The 18,115-nt window shown below is 43.0% G+C and overlaps 1 protein-coding gene across 19 annotated transcripts in view; it reads right to left on the bottom strand.

Annotated features, from left to right (window-relative positions):
* map4 (microtubule associated protein 4) overlaps positions 1 to 18,115 on the bottom strand; it is a 250,747-nt gene that overhangs the window by 133,778 nt on the left and 98,854 nt on the right. The gene's annotated exons all lie outside the window — the stretch shown is intronic.

Below are 18,115 nucleotides of genomic sequence, written 5' to 3'. Positions count from 1 at the left end.
CACACCTCATCCTCCTGCACTCACTGGCCTGTAGTTGCCAGAATTTTCCCTGCAGCCCTTCTTAAATAGAGGCACAACGTTTCCTACCCTCCTAATTTTTTAAGCTGTGAAGAAACTTGTATAGCTTACACGAAGCACAACATTCAGATTATTTCCAGATATATCTCCTCCCGATACTTCTAAACAGGTCAAAGCACATCAGGAATGGCAACCTTTCCATAACACGCTTCCAAAGCTATTCATGTCATGACCAGCCCAACGCAGATCTCAATCCCAATTGAAACTTATTGATTTGACTTAGTTGCATTTGTCAATGCCATATTTATATAATTGAACGGTTGCATAATGGAGGAATAGTTTTAGGGGAATCTCAGGGGAATCCCCGACTTCGTGGAGACTCTCAAGTACTGTACCTTTAAACACTGAGGAGGGCTTCATGGAGTACGGAAACGTGGCTGTCAGGCAGGACTACAAGTAGGACTGAAGTGGAGGGGACTTCGGCCCCCTCTCCCTACCATCCAACTGGCCAACGTACAGTCACTAGAAAATAAAGTGGGGGACTTAAGGTCAAAGCTGCTTTACCAAAGGGAGCTGAGGGAATGCTCTGTGTTCTGTTTCACAGAGACATGGCTCACCCCCAGCTCCCCAGACTCAGCGGTCCAGCCTGAAGGTTTCTCCATCCACCATATTGACCGTACGCAGGCATCTGGGAAAGGGAGAGGAGGGGGCGTCTGCCTCATGGTCAACTCTTTGTGGTGCTCAGACGTGGTAGTCCTATCCAACTCCTGCTCTCCACACCTCGAACATCTGGCGGTGAAGTGCCGTCCCTTCTACCTACCGAGGGAATTCTCCTCCATCATCCTGACCGCGGTCTACATCCCACCCCAGGCAGATGTCCGTCTGGCACTGGAGGAGCTGCAGGCCATGTTCAACAAGCACCAGACGGCTAACCTCGAGGCATTTATCACTGTAGCCGGGGACTTCAACAAAGCCAAGCAGAAGAAATCGCTCCCTAACTTCCACCAACATGTCTCCTGCAGCACCAGAGGATCAAACACCCTTGACCACTGCTACACGACCATCAAAGACGCCTATCGCTCTATCCCTCGCCCTCACTTCGGAAAATCCGACAATTCAGCCGTGCTGCTTCTTCCAGGGGAACAACAGGACTGTTTAGAGTCTGTAGACTGGGCAATGTTCAGGGACTCGGCAACGGACCTGACTGATTACGCCACAGTCGCTACAGACTTCGTAAGGAAATGTATGGAGGACTGCGTTCCAACAAAAATCTTCCGAGTGTTTCCTAACCAGAAGCATTGGATGAACCATGAGATCCGCATTCTTCTGAAGGCAAGATCCCGGGCATTCAGGTCTGGCGATGCAGAGGTCTATAAGAAGTCCAGATACGATCTTGGTAAGGCCATCAAAAAGGCCAAAAGGGACTTCTGCTCTAAGCTGGAGGATGAGACGGATGTTCGGCAACTATGGCCGAGCTTGAATGCCATTACCTCCTACAAGGCGAAATCAGGAGGCGGCTCAAACGACAGCGAAGTATCACTCCCGGACGAGCTCAATGCGTTCTACGCACGGTTCGATAGGGAGAACATTGATGTGCCTTCCCGAGCCCCTATTCGCTCGGACGGTGTTACAGTCATAGTCACAGAAGCCGACGTCCGAAGATCCTTCAGGGGAGTGAACCCTCGGAAAGTGCCTGGACCCGATGGTAAACCCGGCCGTGTTCGAAAAACCATTGTGGACCAACTGGCTGGAGTTTTTACGGACATTTTCAACCTCTCACTTCTGAGGTCTGAGGTTCCCACCTGCTTTAAGAGGGCATCAATAATATCGGTGCCCAAGAAGAGTAAGGTGATGTGCCTCAATGACTATCGACCAGCGGCACTAATGTCTGTGGTGATGAAGTGCTTTGAGAGGTTGGTTATGGAGCACATCACCTCGACAAGAACCTCAACCAACTACAGTTCGTATACCGCCACAACAGGTCAATGGTAGATGCAATTTCACTGGCTCTCCACTCCGTACTGGACCACTTGGACAATAAAAACACCTACGTCAGGCTGTTGTTTATAGACTGCAGCTCACCGTTTAATACCATCATCCCTTCCAAGCTGGTTACCAAGCTCACGGAACTGGGCCTCTGCGCATCCCTCTGCAATTGGATCCTCGACTTCCTCATCCACAGACCACAGTCTGTTTGAATTGGAGGAACCACTTCATCCTCAGTAACAATTAGTACGGGAGGACCTCAAGGCTGCGTGCTTAGCCCCCTGCTTTACTACTCTATACCCATGACTGCTTAGCCGGTCATAGTGCGAACTCCATCATCAAGTTCGCCGATGACACCACTGTGGTTGGACGAATCACAGATGGGGACGAGTCAGAGTATAGAAGTGAGATCGACCAACTGACCAAATGGTGCCAGCACAACAACCTGGGTCTCAACATCAATAAGACCAAGGAACTGATTGTGGACTTTAGTAGGGGAAGGATGAGGACCCACAATCCTGTTTATATCAACGGGACAATGGTGGAGAGGGTCAATGACTTCAAATTCCTGGGCGTGCATATATCAGAAGATCTTTCCTGGACCCAACACACCGATGCAATTGTAAAGAAGGCACATCAGCGACTCTACTTCCTGATAAGATTACGGAGATTCGACATGTCGAACAGGATTCTCCTTAACTTCTACAGGTACACGGTAGAGAGCATCCTGACTGGTTGCATCGTGGCCTGGTTTGGCAACTTGAACGTCCAGGAGCGAAAAAGACTGCAAAAAGTTGTGACCACTGCCCAATCCATCACTGGCTTAAACCTCCCCACCGTCGAAGGGATCTATCGTAGTCGCTGCCTCAAAAAAGCAGCTAAAATCATCAAGGACCCACACCATCCTGGCCACACACTTATCTCACCACTGCCATCAGGAAGAAGGTACAGGAGCCTGAAAACTGTAACGTCCAGGTTCAGGAACAGCTTCTTCCCCACAGCCATCAGGCTATTAAACACAACGAATAAGCTATGAGCTCTGAACTGCAAAAGACTATATTATTTTTCATTATTTGTGCTATATTTGTTATTTATTGAACTTTTTTTTTTTTTTCCTGTTATATACAATGTTTACATGTTCACATATTCTGTTGTGCTGCAGCAAGTAAGAATTTCATTGTCCCGTCCGGGACATATGACAATAAAACACTCTTGTCTTGACTAATCTTATCTGAAAGATAATACATGCATCAACATGAATATATAATTCAAAATCCAAGTCTTCATTAAAAACCTAGTTCCCAATTCTAAGACTTTACTAGTATATAATGTAGGCCATAAGATCGTAACATCTATTGGAATTTATTGATCATACGTGTGTGCATAATGTATGAAGTGAAATAATGTATATTACAGGGCTACATTTTTACTTGATAGCAAAGTAACATCAGGAGGGGGAAAACAGAGCACTTGTAATCTGGCACAAGGAAGAGCAAATGCGGGTCAGGCAGCATCTGTGGAGTGCAAGATTTTAAGTTTGAATCATTCTTCAGATATCGTTATCTAAGAATTTAATTTAAGGCCAGGGCGAGTTTCAAAGGAAGTACAATTTGAAACTTTTTTAGACAGCAAGGTGCATGTATTTAAAAGTCTTCTTGACCTACTTTCCTCAAAATAAGCGCTGCATGAAACTGTAATAATAAGTCAATGTCACTCTTTAAAAACTTTTAACTCTCTTGTGCTTTTCATTTATCTAATCCACATAAAAGGAATACAATGGAAATTAGAGGCACTTTTTGATAACGGGTGATGCACAATAATACTGCAGAAGTTTACTCTAAATACACAGCAGCCCCATATTTGTAGTTATGCTTCGCATTTAGTTCATAATAATCTCCCATATTTTGCCTAAACAAAATGAGTTGCTCAGTTATAGCTTGCAATTGAATATACAACATCAGATCTGGTATCTGTTGAAACAAAAGCAAAAGACAAATTGCTGCAAGAACTCAGCAGGTCAAGCAGCATTTACAATGGGGGAAGGAGTGAGGAGAGTGAGATGGGTGGTGGAGAGAGGAGGGCTGAAGAAGAAATTGTCAGCTTTTCAGGTTGAGGCCCTGCATCAGCGCTGATACAGGGACTTGACCTGCGTTAAGAATTCTTCCCCCCCCCCCCCCCCAGCAGACGATGCTCAACCTACCGATTTCTTCCAGCAGTTTGTTTTCAGCTCTAGATTCCAGTATTTACAGTCTCTTGTGTCGCTATGGGAACAGCTATTTTCAGCACAAGACCACCATTTTGCCACCACAAGACGCTACAGTTTGGCACATTAAACAATTGATTACTCTTAAAATGGTACAACCAAAAATTGATTGCAGTTTTCTCCATGGAGCCTAATGTTTTCCTTAGCATTAAATATTAGCTTAACTTTCCTTCAAAAATTGCAACAATATTTATTTCAACTACAACGACAAACCATTTCAGCAATCAAAAATCTACACACAAAGAAATCTCCTAACCCTTCGTCTTGACTTTAATGGCAATATCAAATGTCTCATTGCCGACTCTTCAAAGACCACTAGTGGAAACATCCTCTCCACATCCACTCTATTCACTATTCGGTAAGTTTCAATAAGGCCCCCCCCCCCCCCTCATCTTTCTCAACTCCAGCGAGTACCTAAACTTGCTGGTCCTGTTTCAGACATCTCGAGGGTAAAGCATAAAAGTGCTTGAAAAGAAAAGGTTAGACAGCAAAGCGAACCCATCACACTAAAAAAGCCACATTAACTGCAGCAGTCAAGAAATGCCAGTTAAAAAAAACAGACATGTTTTTTCCCCCATAGGAGCAAAGTTTATTTGACATCTCTGATTTTTCTATAGTGATTAATGAATTACGTAAGAACACAGTTCCATAACCCTAATGGCCTTATTACACACGACTCACCAGTATTCATGATTTCTGCAGCTCTCAAATTTCAATGATGTTAAAATTTATAATACAATTTTCTTTTGCTTGCGTTTATCTTAATATTTTATTTTTTTGTTTACAAAAAATGTATAACTTGCACCAAGGCTTCTCCTAGCATATAAATACAGAAATGTTTTAAATGACAATAAACTACAATGTTTTCCTTTGAAATCATCTGACATTGATAGCCAAGTTTATTCTCCAACTCTATTAAAAGAAAATGTGCCAATATCAAAATAATCCAGATGCTGGAAATATAAAATAATAGACTGCTGGGACTGAAGGCTGATAAATCCCCAGGGCCTGATAGTCTGCATCCCAGGGTACTTAAGGAAGTGGCTCTAGAAATTGTAGACGCATTGGTGATCATTTTTCAATGTTCCATAGATTCAGAATCAGTTCCCGTGGATTGGAGGGTAGCTAATGCTATCCCACTTTTTAAGAAAGGCGGGAGAAAGAAAACAGGGAATTATAGACCAGTTAGCCTGACATCGGTGGTGGGGAAGATGCTAGAGTCAATTATAAAAGATGAAATAGCGGCACATTTGGATAGCAGTAACAGGATCGGTCCAGGTCAGCATGGATTTATGAAGGGGAAATCATGCTTGACTAATCTTATGGAATTTTTTGAGGATGTAACTAGGAAAATGGACAAGGGAGAGCCAGTGGATGTACTGTACCTGGACTTTCAGGAAGCATTTGATAAGGTCCCACATAGGAGATTAGTGGGCAAAATTAGAGCACATGGTATTGGGGGTAGAGTGCTGACAAGGATGGAAAATTGGTTGGCAGACAGGAAACAAAGAGTAGGGATTAACGGGTCCCTTTCAGAATGGCAGGCAGTGACTAATGGGGTACCGCAAGGCTCGGTGCTGGGACGGCAGCTATTTACAATATACATTAATGATTTAGATGAAGGGATTAAAAGTAACATTAGCAAATTTGCAGATGACACAAACCTGGGTGGCAGTGTGAACTGTGAAGAGGATGCTATGAGGATGCAGGGTGACTTGGACAGGTTGGGTGAGTGGGCAGATACATGGCAGATGCACTTTAATGTGGATAAATGTGAGGTTATCCACTTTGGTGGCAAAAACAGGAAGTCAGATTATTATCTAAATGGGGTAAAGTTGGGAAAAGGGGAAATACAATGGGATCTGGGGGGTCCTTGTTCATCAGTCACTGAAAGTAAGCATGCAGGTACAGCAGGCAGTGAAGAATGCGAATGGCATGTTGGCCTTCATAACAAGAGGAGTTGAGTAGAAGAGCAAAGAGGTCCTTCTGTAGTTGTACAGGGCCCTAGTGAGACCACACCTGGAGTATTGTGTGCAGTTTTGGTCTCCCAATTTGAGGAAGGACATTCTTGCTATTGAGGGAGTGCAGCAGAGGTTCACCAGGTTAATTCCCGGGACTGTCATATGTTGAGAGAATGGAGCGGCTGGGCTTGTATACACTGGAATTTAGAAGGATGAGAGGGATTCTTATTGAAACGTGTAAGATTATTAAGGGTTTGGACACGCTAGAGGCAGGAAACATGTTCCTGATGTTGGGGGAGTCCAGAACCAGGGGCCACAGTTTAAGAATAAGGGGTAAGCCATTTAGAACGGAGAGTTGTGAGTCTGTGGAATTCTCTGCCTCAGAAGGTGGTGGAGGCTAGTTCTCTGGATACTTTCAATAGAGAGCTGGACAGAGCTCTTAAAGATGGCGGAGTCAAGGGATATGGGGAGAAGGCAGGAACGGGGTACTGATTGTGGATGATCAGCCATGATCACATTGAATGGCAGTGCTGGCTCGAAGGGCCGAATGGCCTACTCCTGCATCTACTGTCTATTGTCTAATAATAATAAACTGCTTGAAGCATTTTAGCAGGTCAGGTAGAATCAATGGGCAAAACAAGTTTTTGTTTTAAATTGATTTCTTTACAAAGATGCTTGTAATTTCTTCCTGCAAACTTGGGATCGTATTTTCAGAATAAAAGCCCAGTCCCACGGTACGAGTTCATTCCAAGAGCTCTCCCGAGTTTGTCCTGATTCAAACTCGGAAATTTATGGTAATGGTCACTCGTCGGTACTCGGGGCTCTCGTGGACATTTTTCAAAATGTTGAAAAATCTTCCCGAGTTTTCCCGTGCTTACCTGCCGTTAGCGAGTCTTCCCGAGTACCTGCCGTTAGTGTTACGAACCGCTAAGAGACGTCCCCGAGCTCCGACATACCCGCTACGTTTATTCTCTGTGCTTACCACGAGTTTGATTTTTTTTAAACTCGGGAGAGCTCTTGGAATGAACTCGTACTGTGAGACGGGCTATAACTGTCTCTTCCGTGTTACAAGATCATAAGAGTCTGGCTAGAAGTAAAATAAAACGTTTAAAATAAAACGATCCCGAACGATGCTTTGGGCTCTAAGCCATGTGTTTTTAAAGAATTTTATTAATTACAATGAAGGCCATATCAAGTAATATTTGAACAGAATGATTTTAGTTTTAGTTTGAGAAACATTCAGAAAAGGTCATCATTTTGGATTTTACAGATATATGCGTATATTCATTTTCCTGAAGGCTATCAGAAAATCACTAGCGTTTTCACAACAAATTAGCAGCTTTTATAATCATTGTTGTGTTGGCATCAACTGAATTAAATTTGTCACCAGCTGTGGTGGAAGTGAAATCGCAACCCTACTCGTTATTAGGCCGCTATCAGTATCACGTCTCAGTCTCACAGAACAGAAGTGATGAAACGGAACACTTCCAAGTTTAAATATGTCTTCTCCCAGGGAATTTCTCTGCGGGTTGTACAAAAGCAAGTGTTTTAGCACAGCTCACAGTGTCCACTGTGTACAGTATTGAGAGAGTGTAAACTTCAGCGAAGTAATTGTAATTGTGAAACTTTATTTTAAAATAATAATGTAATTACTTCCTCAGACAAGGCCAGGCTGGTGATGGGTTGTGGCTGTGGCACAAGGGAGCTGATGGAAACCATTGTGGCCACATCCGTAATATCTGCAGAGAAGGAACTTCAACTCAAGAGCTGATGAGCTGGAGTCTGAGATCAGATACTGCTTTGTGTCAGTGAGGGGAAGGTGTTCTGAACAGGCTAACTCAAGATGTAGTAACACTTTGAATCACCTATTAAAGAAATGGTGATTCAGTAGGGACAAAAGAGTGAGGCAAGGATGAAAATCCAGAGAATAGCACTGCAAGAACCACAGCCATTGTCAAGTGTCTGAGAAATGCAAGATTCATGCAGCTTCTATGAATGCGAGCAAAAGTTGAAAAGATGCAAGTTGCAAATTGGACATTTTCAACCTCTCACTTCTGAGGTCTGAGGTTCCCACCTGCTTTAAAAGGGCATCAATAATACCAGTGCCCAAGAAGAGTAAGGTGACGTGCCTCAATGACTATCGACCAGTGGCACTAACGTCTGTGGTGATGAAGTGCTTTGAGAGGCTGATCATGGAGCAAATCAACTCCTACCTCGACCAGAACCTGGACCCACTGCAGTTCGCTTACCGCCACAACAGATGAACGGTAGATGCGATCTAACTGGCTCTCCACTCCGCTCTGGACCATTTGGACAACAAAAACTCATATGTCAGGCTGTTATTCATTGACTACAGCTCGGCATTTAATTATATCATCCCCTCTGGTTACCAAACTCGCAGAACTGGGTCTCTGCGCATCTCTCTGCAATTGGATCCTCGATTTGCTCATTCACAGACCACAATCTGTCCGTATTGGTGGAAATGTGTCATCCTCGATAACAATCAGCACGGGAGCACTTCAAGGCTGCGTGCTCAGCCTCCTGCTTTACTCACTCTATACTCCTGACTGCATAGCCGGACATAGTGTGAACTCCTTCAAGTTCGCCGACGACACCACTGTTGTGGGAAGAATCACTGATTGTATAGATCGACCGATTGACCAAATGGTGCCAGCACAATAACCTGGCTCTCAACACCAGCAAAACCAAGAAACTGATTGTGGACTTTGGAAGGGGTAGGTGTGGGACCCACAGTCCTGTTTATATCAACGGGTCGATGGTGGAAAAGGTCAAGAGCTTCAAATTCCTGGGCGTGCATATTTCCGAAGATCTCTCCTGGTCCCAGAACACTGATGCAATTATAAAGAAAGCACATCAGCGTCTCTACTTCCTGAGAAGATTACGGAGAGTCGGTTTGTCAAGGAGGACTCTCTCGAACTTCTACAGGTGCACAGTAGAGAGCATGCTGACCGGTTACATCGTGACTTGGTTCGGCAACTTGAGCGCCCAGGAGCGGAAAAGGATGCAAAAAGCTGTAAACACTGCCCAGGCCATCACCGGCTCTGACCTCCCTCCCTCAAAAAGGCTGCCAACATCATCAAGGACCCACACCATCCTGGCCACACACTCATCTCTCCGCTGCCATCAGGTAGAAGGTACAGGAGCCTGAAATCTGCAACATCCAGGTTCAGGAACAGCCTCTTCCCCACAGCCATCAGTCTATTAAACACAACATCAAACAAACTCTGAACTATAACAGCCTATTGCACTTTATCTGTTTATTTATGTGTATATATATATTCTATGGTATATAGACACCCTGATCTGTTCTGTATTTATGCCTACAATATTCTATTGTGCTGCAGCAAGCAAGAATTTCATTGTCCTATCTGGGACACATGATAAAACTCTCTTGACTTGACTTAGTACAGAAAGCTATTCTAATTGCAGGAATGAAAAGGAGCTAGGCATTACCCTTGAGCTAAAGAGAAATTGAGTGGGAAGAAAGATCCAGTTGCCATGATTCATATGAATACTAACAACACAGAAAGGATAACAGTGAGGTCTAAATTTAAAGGTAGATTAAAGGTACAAGGTTAATTCCCGGGATGGCGGGACTGTCATATGCTGAGAGAATGAAGCAGCTGGGCTTGTACACTGGAGTTTAGAAGGATGAGAGGATATCTTATTGAAACATATAAGATTGTTGGTTTGGACACGTTGGAGAGAGAGAGAGCTGGAGAGGGCGGTGGAGGTTCTCTGGATACTTTCAAGGGAGAGCTGGATAGGGCTCTTAAAGATAGCGGAGTCAGGGGATATGGGGAGAAGGCAGGAACGGGGTACTGATTGGGGATGATCAGCCATGATCACATTGAATGGTGGTGCTGGCTCGAAGGACCGAATGGCCTACTCCTGCACCTATTGTCTATTGATTCATAAAATATATTAATCTATGATATACTACCAAAGCCTCAGCAAATTGGCAATGGATCAATAATTTCAGAGAATTGAACATGTGGATCAATGATTGTGAGGGAGAAATGGGTTTTAACTCATGGGGCACTTAAACCCACAATGGGGAAAAGGAGCTAGACATCAAATGCTGGAGTAACTCAGCAGGACAAGCAGCATCTCTGGAGCGAGGAATTGGTGACGTTTTGGGTCGAGACCCTTCTGAAGACTGAGGAAGGTCACCCATTCCTTCTCTCCGGTCCCACTGAACTACTACAGCATTGTGTGTCCACCTTTGGGGTAAACCAGCATCAGCAGTTCCTTCCTACACATTGGTGAAAAGGGGACTTGTTTAGATGACGCAAATCTAAACCAAAATATCTAGCTCAAAAAAAAGGTTGGTTAACCAAAACTGTTTGATTCAATATGGAGTTCCCAGGGCCATACTGTGTCTAGATGGAATACGAGGTGTTGTTCCTCAAGTTTACAAAAGGCATCTTTGGAATGACGTAGGATGCCAAACACGGAGGTCAGAGCATGAGTGGGGCCGGCCAAAGATAGTCATCTTCCATCTGGGCCTCTTACACTCCAAGGGCCAGGAAGCGAGTGGGTAAGATCATCTCTGACCTCTCTCACCCTGGCCACAAACTCTTTGAATCACTTCCCTCTGGAAGGCGACTCCGGACTGTCAAAGCTGCCGCAGCCAGACATAAAAACAGTTTTTTTCCACGAGTGGTAGCTCTACTCAATAACCAAAGATCTGTAGCCTCCTGTTGCTCTGGTATTTTATTTAATTCATGTTTAATCAATCATGTTTTATTATTAATGTTTAATGTTTTATGTATTATTCTTAACTGTCACTGTATGTCATGTTGTCACTTGCGAGCGGAGCACCAAGGCAAATTCCTTGTATGTGAATACTTGGCCAATAAACTTATTCATTCATTCATTCATTCGAATACAATACAGGCTGTGGCAGGATCAGGCAAGTGCTCCATTCCTGAGAATCATCCGTAAACTCCAGACTTCCACAGTAATCCATATTGCATTGCTCTACACACTTGCCATTATTCTTTCATTTCATTAAATAATCCAAACAAAATATATTTTCACAACCTCTTATGTGTCAATATAATTTACATCTACTGGACTACATTTTGCTCTGGCACTCAAGTAGGAAATGCAGTAGCCAATTAGCATACTCAAAGTACCATGAAAAGCAAATTTTCCACAAGATTTTAGTTACCAGGTTTATTGAGTATAAAGTACAAACAATAGTACTTTGCAACCACGAGATCCTGGGGAGGTGAGGAGGGTGTGTGGGGGAGGAGAGGGGATAGAGGGGGAGGAGGGTAGGGAAGGGAGAGGAGTTATGGAGGGAGGGAGTGACTGAGGGTAGGGAAAAGGCGCGGTTAGGAGGGATTTGGGGATGTACGAGATAGGTAAAAGAAAGGGAGGAGGTGAGGAGGAGATTGTGGAGGAGGGGTGAATCTAGGGAGAGGAGGGGGTGGTGGAGATGGAGATAGAGGTTGGGTATGCTGGTATAGTTAGTTATGGAGGGAATGGATGGAGTGCGCGGGTATGGAACGAGAGGGAGAGGTGAGGTAGGGATTGGGAGGAGAGGAGTAGGAAGAGAAGAAGTGATTGAAGATGATGGAAAGAGTGCTAGGGATGAGGGAAAATGAGCTGTGCTTGTGCAGTAGGGGGCTATGGGTGAGTGGTGAAATATTGCGTTGGGGGACCAAGCCTCCTGTGTGACAGGCCACTTAGTCTAGTAACCACTAATATTAGGGATTGCTTCCTTATATTAAGTTACACATTTAAATGAGTACCAATCCATGTCAGGAGTAATAACGTTAAACAATCTTAAATTCATCCAACGTGTACCACACAGCTGACAAACCAATCTGGCAACAAATCTGGTAACCACTGGTATTCCACCTCAACATAACATGCAAAATATTCTCGAGATTTTTGAAGGTCAAAAATTAATAATTTTTGTTAGACGAGTACGTTACACGTCTCCACTTGAAACAAAATATTTGATTTCAAATTTATTAAATCCCTAACACTGCATAAAATCAGGGAAAAGACACAGATGGCTAATAGATTCTCAGTACACGAACAGTTAAAGCAAGCTCGATGATAGCAGAGAAGCTCTGCCGTATTACACAAAGTACTCAGTGGGGAAACATGACAGACAGAGAGAAAATTGCATTCTAAAAATAGCAACTGCAGTGCAATGACGACCTGAAAACTTCCATTATTAAAAAACTGCACAGAGAAATTGAATGCTGCTCTCTAAAATTCCTTAACTCATTACGTGCTAATCATTATTCAGTTTCCAAAGAAAACCAGTCTGTGCAATATTATTTTGGCTCTCTTTTGAAATACTTAAGTAGGAAAGCTCAAACCAAAATACTTTATAGAAAGATGAATTTATATAAAACATTTTTTAAAAGTTTATTCTGTACAATAATGAAAAAACTAATTATATAGTTTACTAGACTAAGTGGGACCCGTTGGGTCCCAGCATCACACCGGAGGGCTGGTCACCAACGCAATATTCCACCTCTCCACCAATTGCAATATTGCTCGCCAGTAAGGGGGGGGGGGGAATCTGTTGCGCTAGTATGGGTGTTGGGGGCCGAAGGTACTGGTTTCCAGAGGGCTGGTATAGACATTGTGGGCCGAATGGATTCTTGGTCTGGCAGCCAACTGTTGCAACGATTTTAAAAGCCAAGCCAAGGGAAACAATTGGACAGCAGGCACCTATCAACCAAAATTCATTTTGTGAACACAAACTTTTTAAAAAGGCGAGGCAAACAATTGGGCAGCAGCCACTTTACAGCCGCATCGAGGGGACTCACCGTGGAGTTCAATGTTATTCGCAGCTCAGAGAGCCGTGACCCTCTCGCTTCCTGGGTCTGGCAGAGACTGAGTGAGGCACTACACTTCCGGGTTTTATAGTCCCTCCCTCCTGCCGCCAGCGGGGGCAGCAGAGAGAATGGCAATTAAAAAAAAAACATTAATATCTCTCTCAGTCTGAAGAAGGGTTTCGGCCCGAAACGTCACCTATTTCCTTCGCTCCATAGATGCTGCTGCACCCGCTGAGTTTCTCCAGCATTTTTGTGTACCTTCAATATCTCTCTGATGTTTCATCGATGGGAAAAATTCTCCGGTCCCGGAAGGCGGAGGGGGGCTCTGAGCGAGGTGGCCAAAAATGACGGCAGTAGGTGGCGCCGTTCTTTTGGAAATCGCAGCACAGTGGGCCAAAAGTGGTCAAGATCAGACTTTTAGTAATATAGATACCTAGTTGCCTTTGTAAATATAATAGAAGGTAGACAAAAATGCTGGAGAAACTCAGCGGGTGAGGCAGCATCTATGGAGTGAAGGAATAGGCGATGTTTCGGGTCGAGACCCTTCTTCATACTGATGTTTGGGGGGGGGGGGCGGGAAAAAGAAAGGGAAAGGCGGAGACAGTGCGCTGTGGGAGAGCTGGGAAGGGGAGGGGAAGGACTACCTGAAATTGGAGGTCAAAGTTCATACCAAAATATAATGGTCAGTTGACTTCATGAACTGCAGTTTGGACAGTGTTTATGTGTTACATGGAGTGTTCCAACATTTTGACTCATTTAGGATAAAATTGGCAATATATTCCAAGTGAATTGCAACATCACTCGAAGAAGAAATTGGACATAATAATGCATCTCTGCGTTTGCTGTCCTTTACCTCAGGATGGCACGGGACCAATGTTTTGAAAGGGGTTTGAAAGAATAACGCTTGATGAGCTATCTAAATTCTATTGGCGTGTACATGGGTGGGTGGGCTGCCAATGAATGAACTGCCTTTTACTGGATAGCATCCATCTTGAAAATGGTTGATCTGCATCTGCTAATCCACACGTGGAAAGTCTTGTCATCCAGATGGTAGTCGGTGGGCAAGTCACTACTCATATAAAACTGAACATTTGCCTGTTCTACTAGATTCATAATTGATTTTGGTAATTGAAGACCCCAGTACATGGGTATGTTAACTACATTGATTATCATTATCTCACTGAGCATTATTTATCTTCTCCAGATGATCCCCCACCTTAACCACATATTTTCCTAACTACATGCGAACAGCCACCCATTTCCCCTGCATTTATTGATCCACACTGCCTATCCGCACACAAGTGCTTTGATTTTAAAATTCTCATCGTTCCTCTAAAAACCATTCATAATCTCATCTACCCTAGCTTCAACTTTCACGAGTCCTACAAACATCAGACCTGCAAGTTCCATCTAGATTTCCACATTTCTCACCTTTTCAATGGCACTGTGCCCGCGATTATCAAGTTTAAGTCAGCTTCCATTACACCATGTTAACCCTTGCTCCACCTAGGCAGTGATATTTGTGTATAAATCCAGTGAGTGGAATAACTGATTTGGACAGAACACCAAGTACTGGAGTACTAACTCAGTGGGTCAGGCAACATCTCTGGAGGACATGGATAGGCAATGTTTCAGGTTGGGAACCTCTTCTGTCTGAAGAAAGATCTTGACCCAAAACGTTAGGTGCTTGCGACCGCCACAGAAGTTGCATGACCTGCTAAGTTACTCCAGCACTGTGTTCTACACAAGATTCCAGCATCTGCACTTCCTTGCGTCTCCAATAGATTTGGACAACTATATATCCTGTGACCTATACAGAAATGAAAGTGGCTGGGATAACAAGAGCACAGGGAAAGCTATTCAGCCTAGAGTCCATATTGGATCTATCAAAGGGCATGCCAGGTCGTTTCATTGAAGATAGACACAAAATGCTGGTGTACGTAACTCAGCGGAACAGGCAGAATCTCTGAAGAGAAGGAATGGGAACATTTCGGGTCGAGACCCTTCTTCAGGCTAAAAAATAAACCAGCATCTGCAGTTCCTTCCAACACAGTCTGTTTTCACTGCCTTCTTCTTCAAACATTACACTGCAGTTTTCATCTCTCGAATACTTATCCAATTATCTTTTGAAAGTTTTTATTGTGTCAGTTTCCGGCACAATTAATCCCAATCGTAAACTAAAGAAGAGTTTGGACCCGAAACGTCACCCATTCCTTCTTTCCAGAGATGCTGCCTGTCCCGCTGAGTTACTCCGCCATTTTGTGTCTATCTTCCATAAACATTCATTACTTTCAATTCATTCTCTTTGTTAACATTGCTTCTTTTGCCTATCATCTTAATTCTATGCCCTTTGGCAAAAGGCTTGATAAGCAATGAAAATATTTATCTAATGTGGATAAAATATTTATCTAATCTTTTCGGACTAATAAAGGTGCTTCACTATTTTGATTGCTTCTATCAAAATGCTTCTTAGACCATTCCGACATTTAAAAAAAATAAACCTCCACCTATTCATACAGCTCTGATTCTTTAATTCCAGAATCAAAGAATAAAGTTCTGGCAAAGAAAACCTATAATGGAAAGACAGCCACAAAAAAGTTGGAAGAATTGGAAGCTGTTGAGTCATCGAGTGATACAGTGTGGAAACAGGCCCTTCAATCCAACTTGCACACATCGGCCTACATGTCCCACCTGCCAGCATTTGATCCATATCCCTCCAAACCTGTCCTATCCATGTACCTGTCCAACTGCCTCTTAAATGTTGGGATAGTCCCTGCCTCAACTACCTTCTCTTGTTCCATACATCTGCGACCCTTTGTGTGAAAAAAATCCAGTATATTCCTTGCTGTTCACACCAGGCCCCCTTTTTTTCTCCCTATCTTTTTAAAAAAAGTGATTATGTCTGCTTCTTTCTAATTCACATTCTAAAACCAGAAATTCTTGATAGGAAAACCAAAGTATTTGTTACATCTTTAAAATCCCATGGTTAATACAGTGGGTATTAGGTCCACATAATGTATCAGATTTTGAACCATTAATTTCTTCAGTACTTTTATTGATATTAAAATTACTTAGTCCATCAAAAATACTAAACTCTGCATTCCTTTTTCTTTAATCCTCTGGCAAAAATTAAACAAAATATTGTGAGATCGTATTGGGAAATAAGAAAATGTTTATTTATATATTTTTATTTATTAGTAGCAAATGTACAAAAGTAGAACCAACGGCATATAAAATTATCCAGTTATTGTACAGCTTCAATTTTAACTTTTTAACTTTGAATTAGAAGAAAAGGAAGGAGAAAAAGCAAGAAAGAGAAAGAGTGAGATGTGCAAAGATAGGACCCCTAGACTACCGAAGTAGTGTCGCCAAAGAGTGAATAAAAGAAAGAAAGGAATAGAAAAAAATAAAAAGACAAAAAGAAAAAGAGGAAGAAAAGTGGTGATATACCTGCCTCTTATCCCTCCCCACCCACCTCACCCAACCCATAGTTAGATTTAAATCCAAAGTTGTGTTGCACCATACTATCCTTGTAAGAAACCAATGAAGGGTGTCCATGTCTTGGAAAAGTGATCTGTTTTTTTTGCCAAGACAAGTCTGATATTTTCAAGATGTAGTGTCTCGGACATGTTTATAATCCACATCTTAAGAGTAGAGACTGATGTATGTTTCCAAAATTTAAGTATTCGTTTTTTCGCCGTTATCAGGCCATAATTAAGGAAACGTCTTTGAAATAGTGATAGCTCAGAACAGGCTTCAGAAGAATAAGAAAATGTAAGGGCAAGATAAACGGAAAGCGATTCGTCTCCTGCTGCCTGCTTCGTCATTAAATGTCTTGCTGGTCTTTTACCCCACTTCCCTGCACTAACCCCATATTCTTTGATTTCCTCAATATCGAAAAACTTATTGATCCCTACCTTGAACATATTCAACGACCACGCCGTTAACATCTGGATAAAGAATTCTGTTCTCATTTCCATTCTGAATGATCAGTCTCCTATTTTAAGACTGGCACATGGTTCCAGGTACCTCAGCCAGGTATCAGGCAACTGAATCATCCTACCACAGCAGGAGAGCAGTGCTGAACTACCATCTACCTCTTTGGTGACCCTCAGACTATCCTTCATTGGACTTTGCTAGCTTTACCTTGCACTATACCAGGGGTCGGTGGGGTCAGCGGGGTCGGTGAGGAATTCCGCGCTAGCCAGTGTTGCACTTTAGTTGTAGTTTGTCGCGGGGGGTAATTGTCTTTTTGTTGCGATTCTTTAAAACGAGCATTAATTATTTATTAACTATGACGATAGATGTGGCCCGACATGGGTCCTGGCTCCCATGCAGAACAAGGTTGCCGACCCCGGCACTATACATTATTCGCTTAGCATGTATTTATCTATACGCTGTAAATGGCTCAATTGTAATCATGTATTGTCTTTCTGCTGACTGGATAGCACGCAACAAAAGCTTTTTACTGTACCTCGGTACACGTGACAATAAACTGAACTAATGGAATTTTGAGCATTTTAATGAGGTCATCTTTCATTCTTCTAAATGCTAGAAATTTATAGGCTCGGTATCCGTATCTCACCTCAAACAATAATCCCACCATCCCAGGAATTAGCCTTAATAATTGGACTCAGCTGAAGGAGGATCCCAACCTGAAACATCGTCTGTCCATCTCCCTCCACAGATGCTGCCTTGTCTGCAAAGAATCTCCAGCACTGTTTGTAGCTAACGATTGTACTCCTTCTGTTGCAAGTATATCCTTTCTCAGGTAGGGAGATGAGCTCTGTGCACGATACTGCAGCTGCAGTCTGGAAATTTGTCAGAGATGCTTTAACCTATCTCTGCCTTCAAGGATTCCATGAATATTTTTCACTAATCACTTCCTTTCGGGATATTTGTGGCAACTCTTACAATCTGTTTTGATACTTCTTGTGAGTCAGATTAGATGGGAGACGACAAGGTGGAAATAAAAGTAAAATATACGGCAGCAACTCTATTTATTCGATGGCTTATTTTAGAATTATTCAGGCCTCCAAGCAGCAAGTTCAGCTTGA

Source organism: Amblyraja radiata, chromosome 4, assembly GCF_010909765.2.
Source record: "Amblyraja radiata isolate CabotCenter1 chromosome 4, sAmbRad1.1.pri, whole genome shotgun sequence".
Taxonomy (NCBI): Eukaryota; Metazoa; Chordata; class Chondrichthyes; order Rajiformes; family Rajidae; genus Amblyraja; species Amblyraja radiata.
Note: the sequence above shows the minus strand (reverse complement) of the source record. Positions and strands in the feature narration are given on the sequence as shown.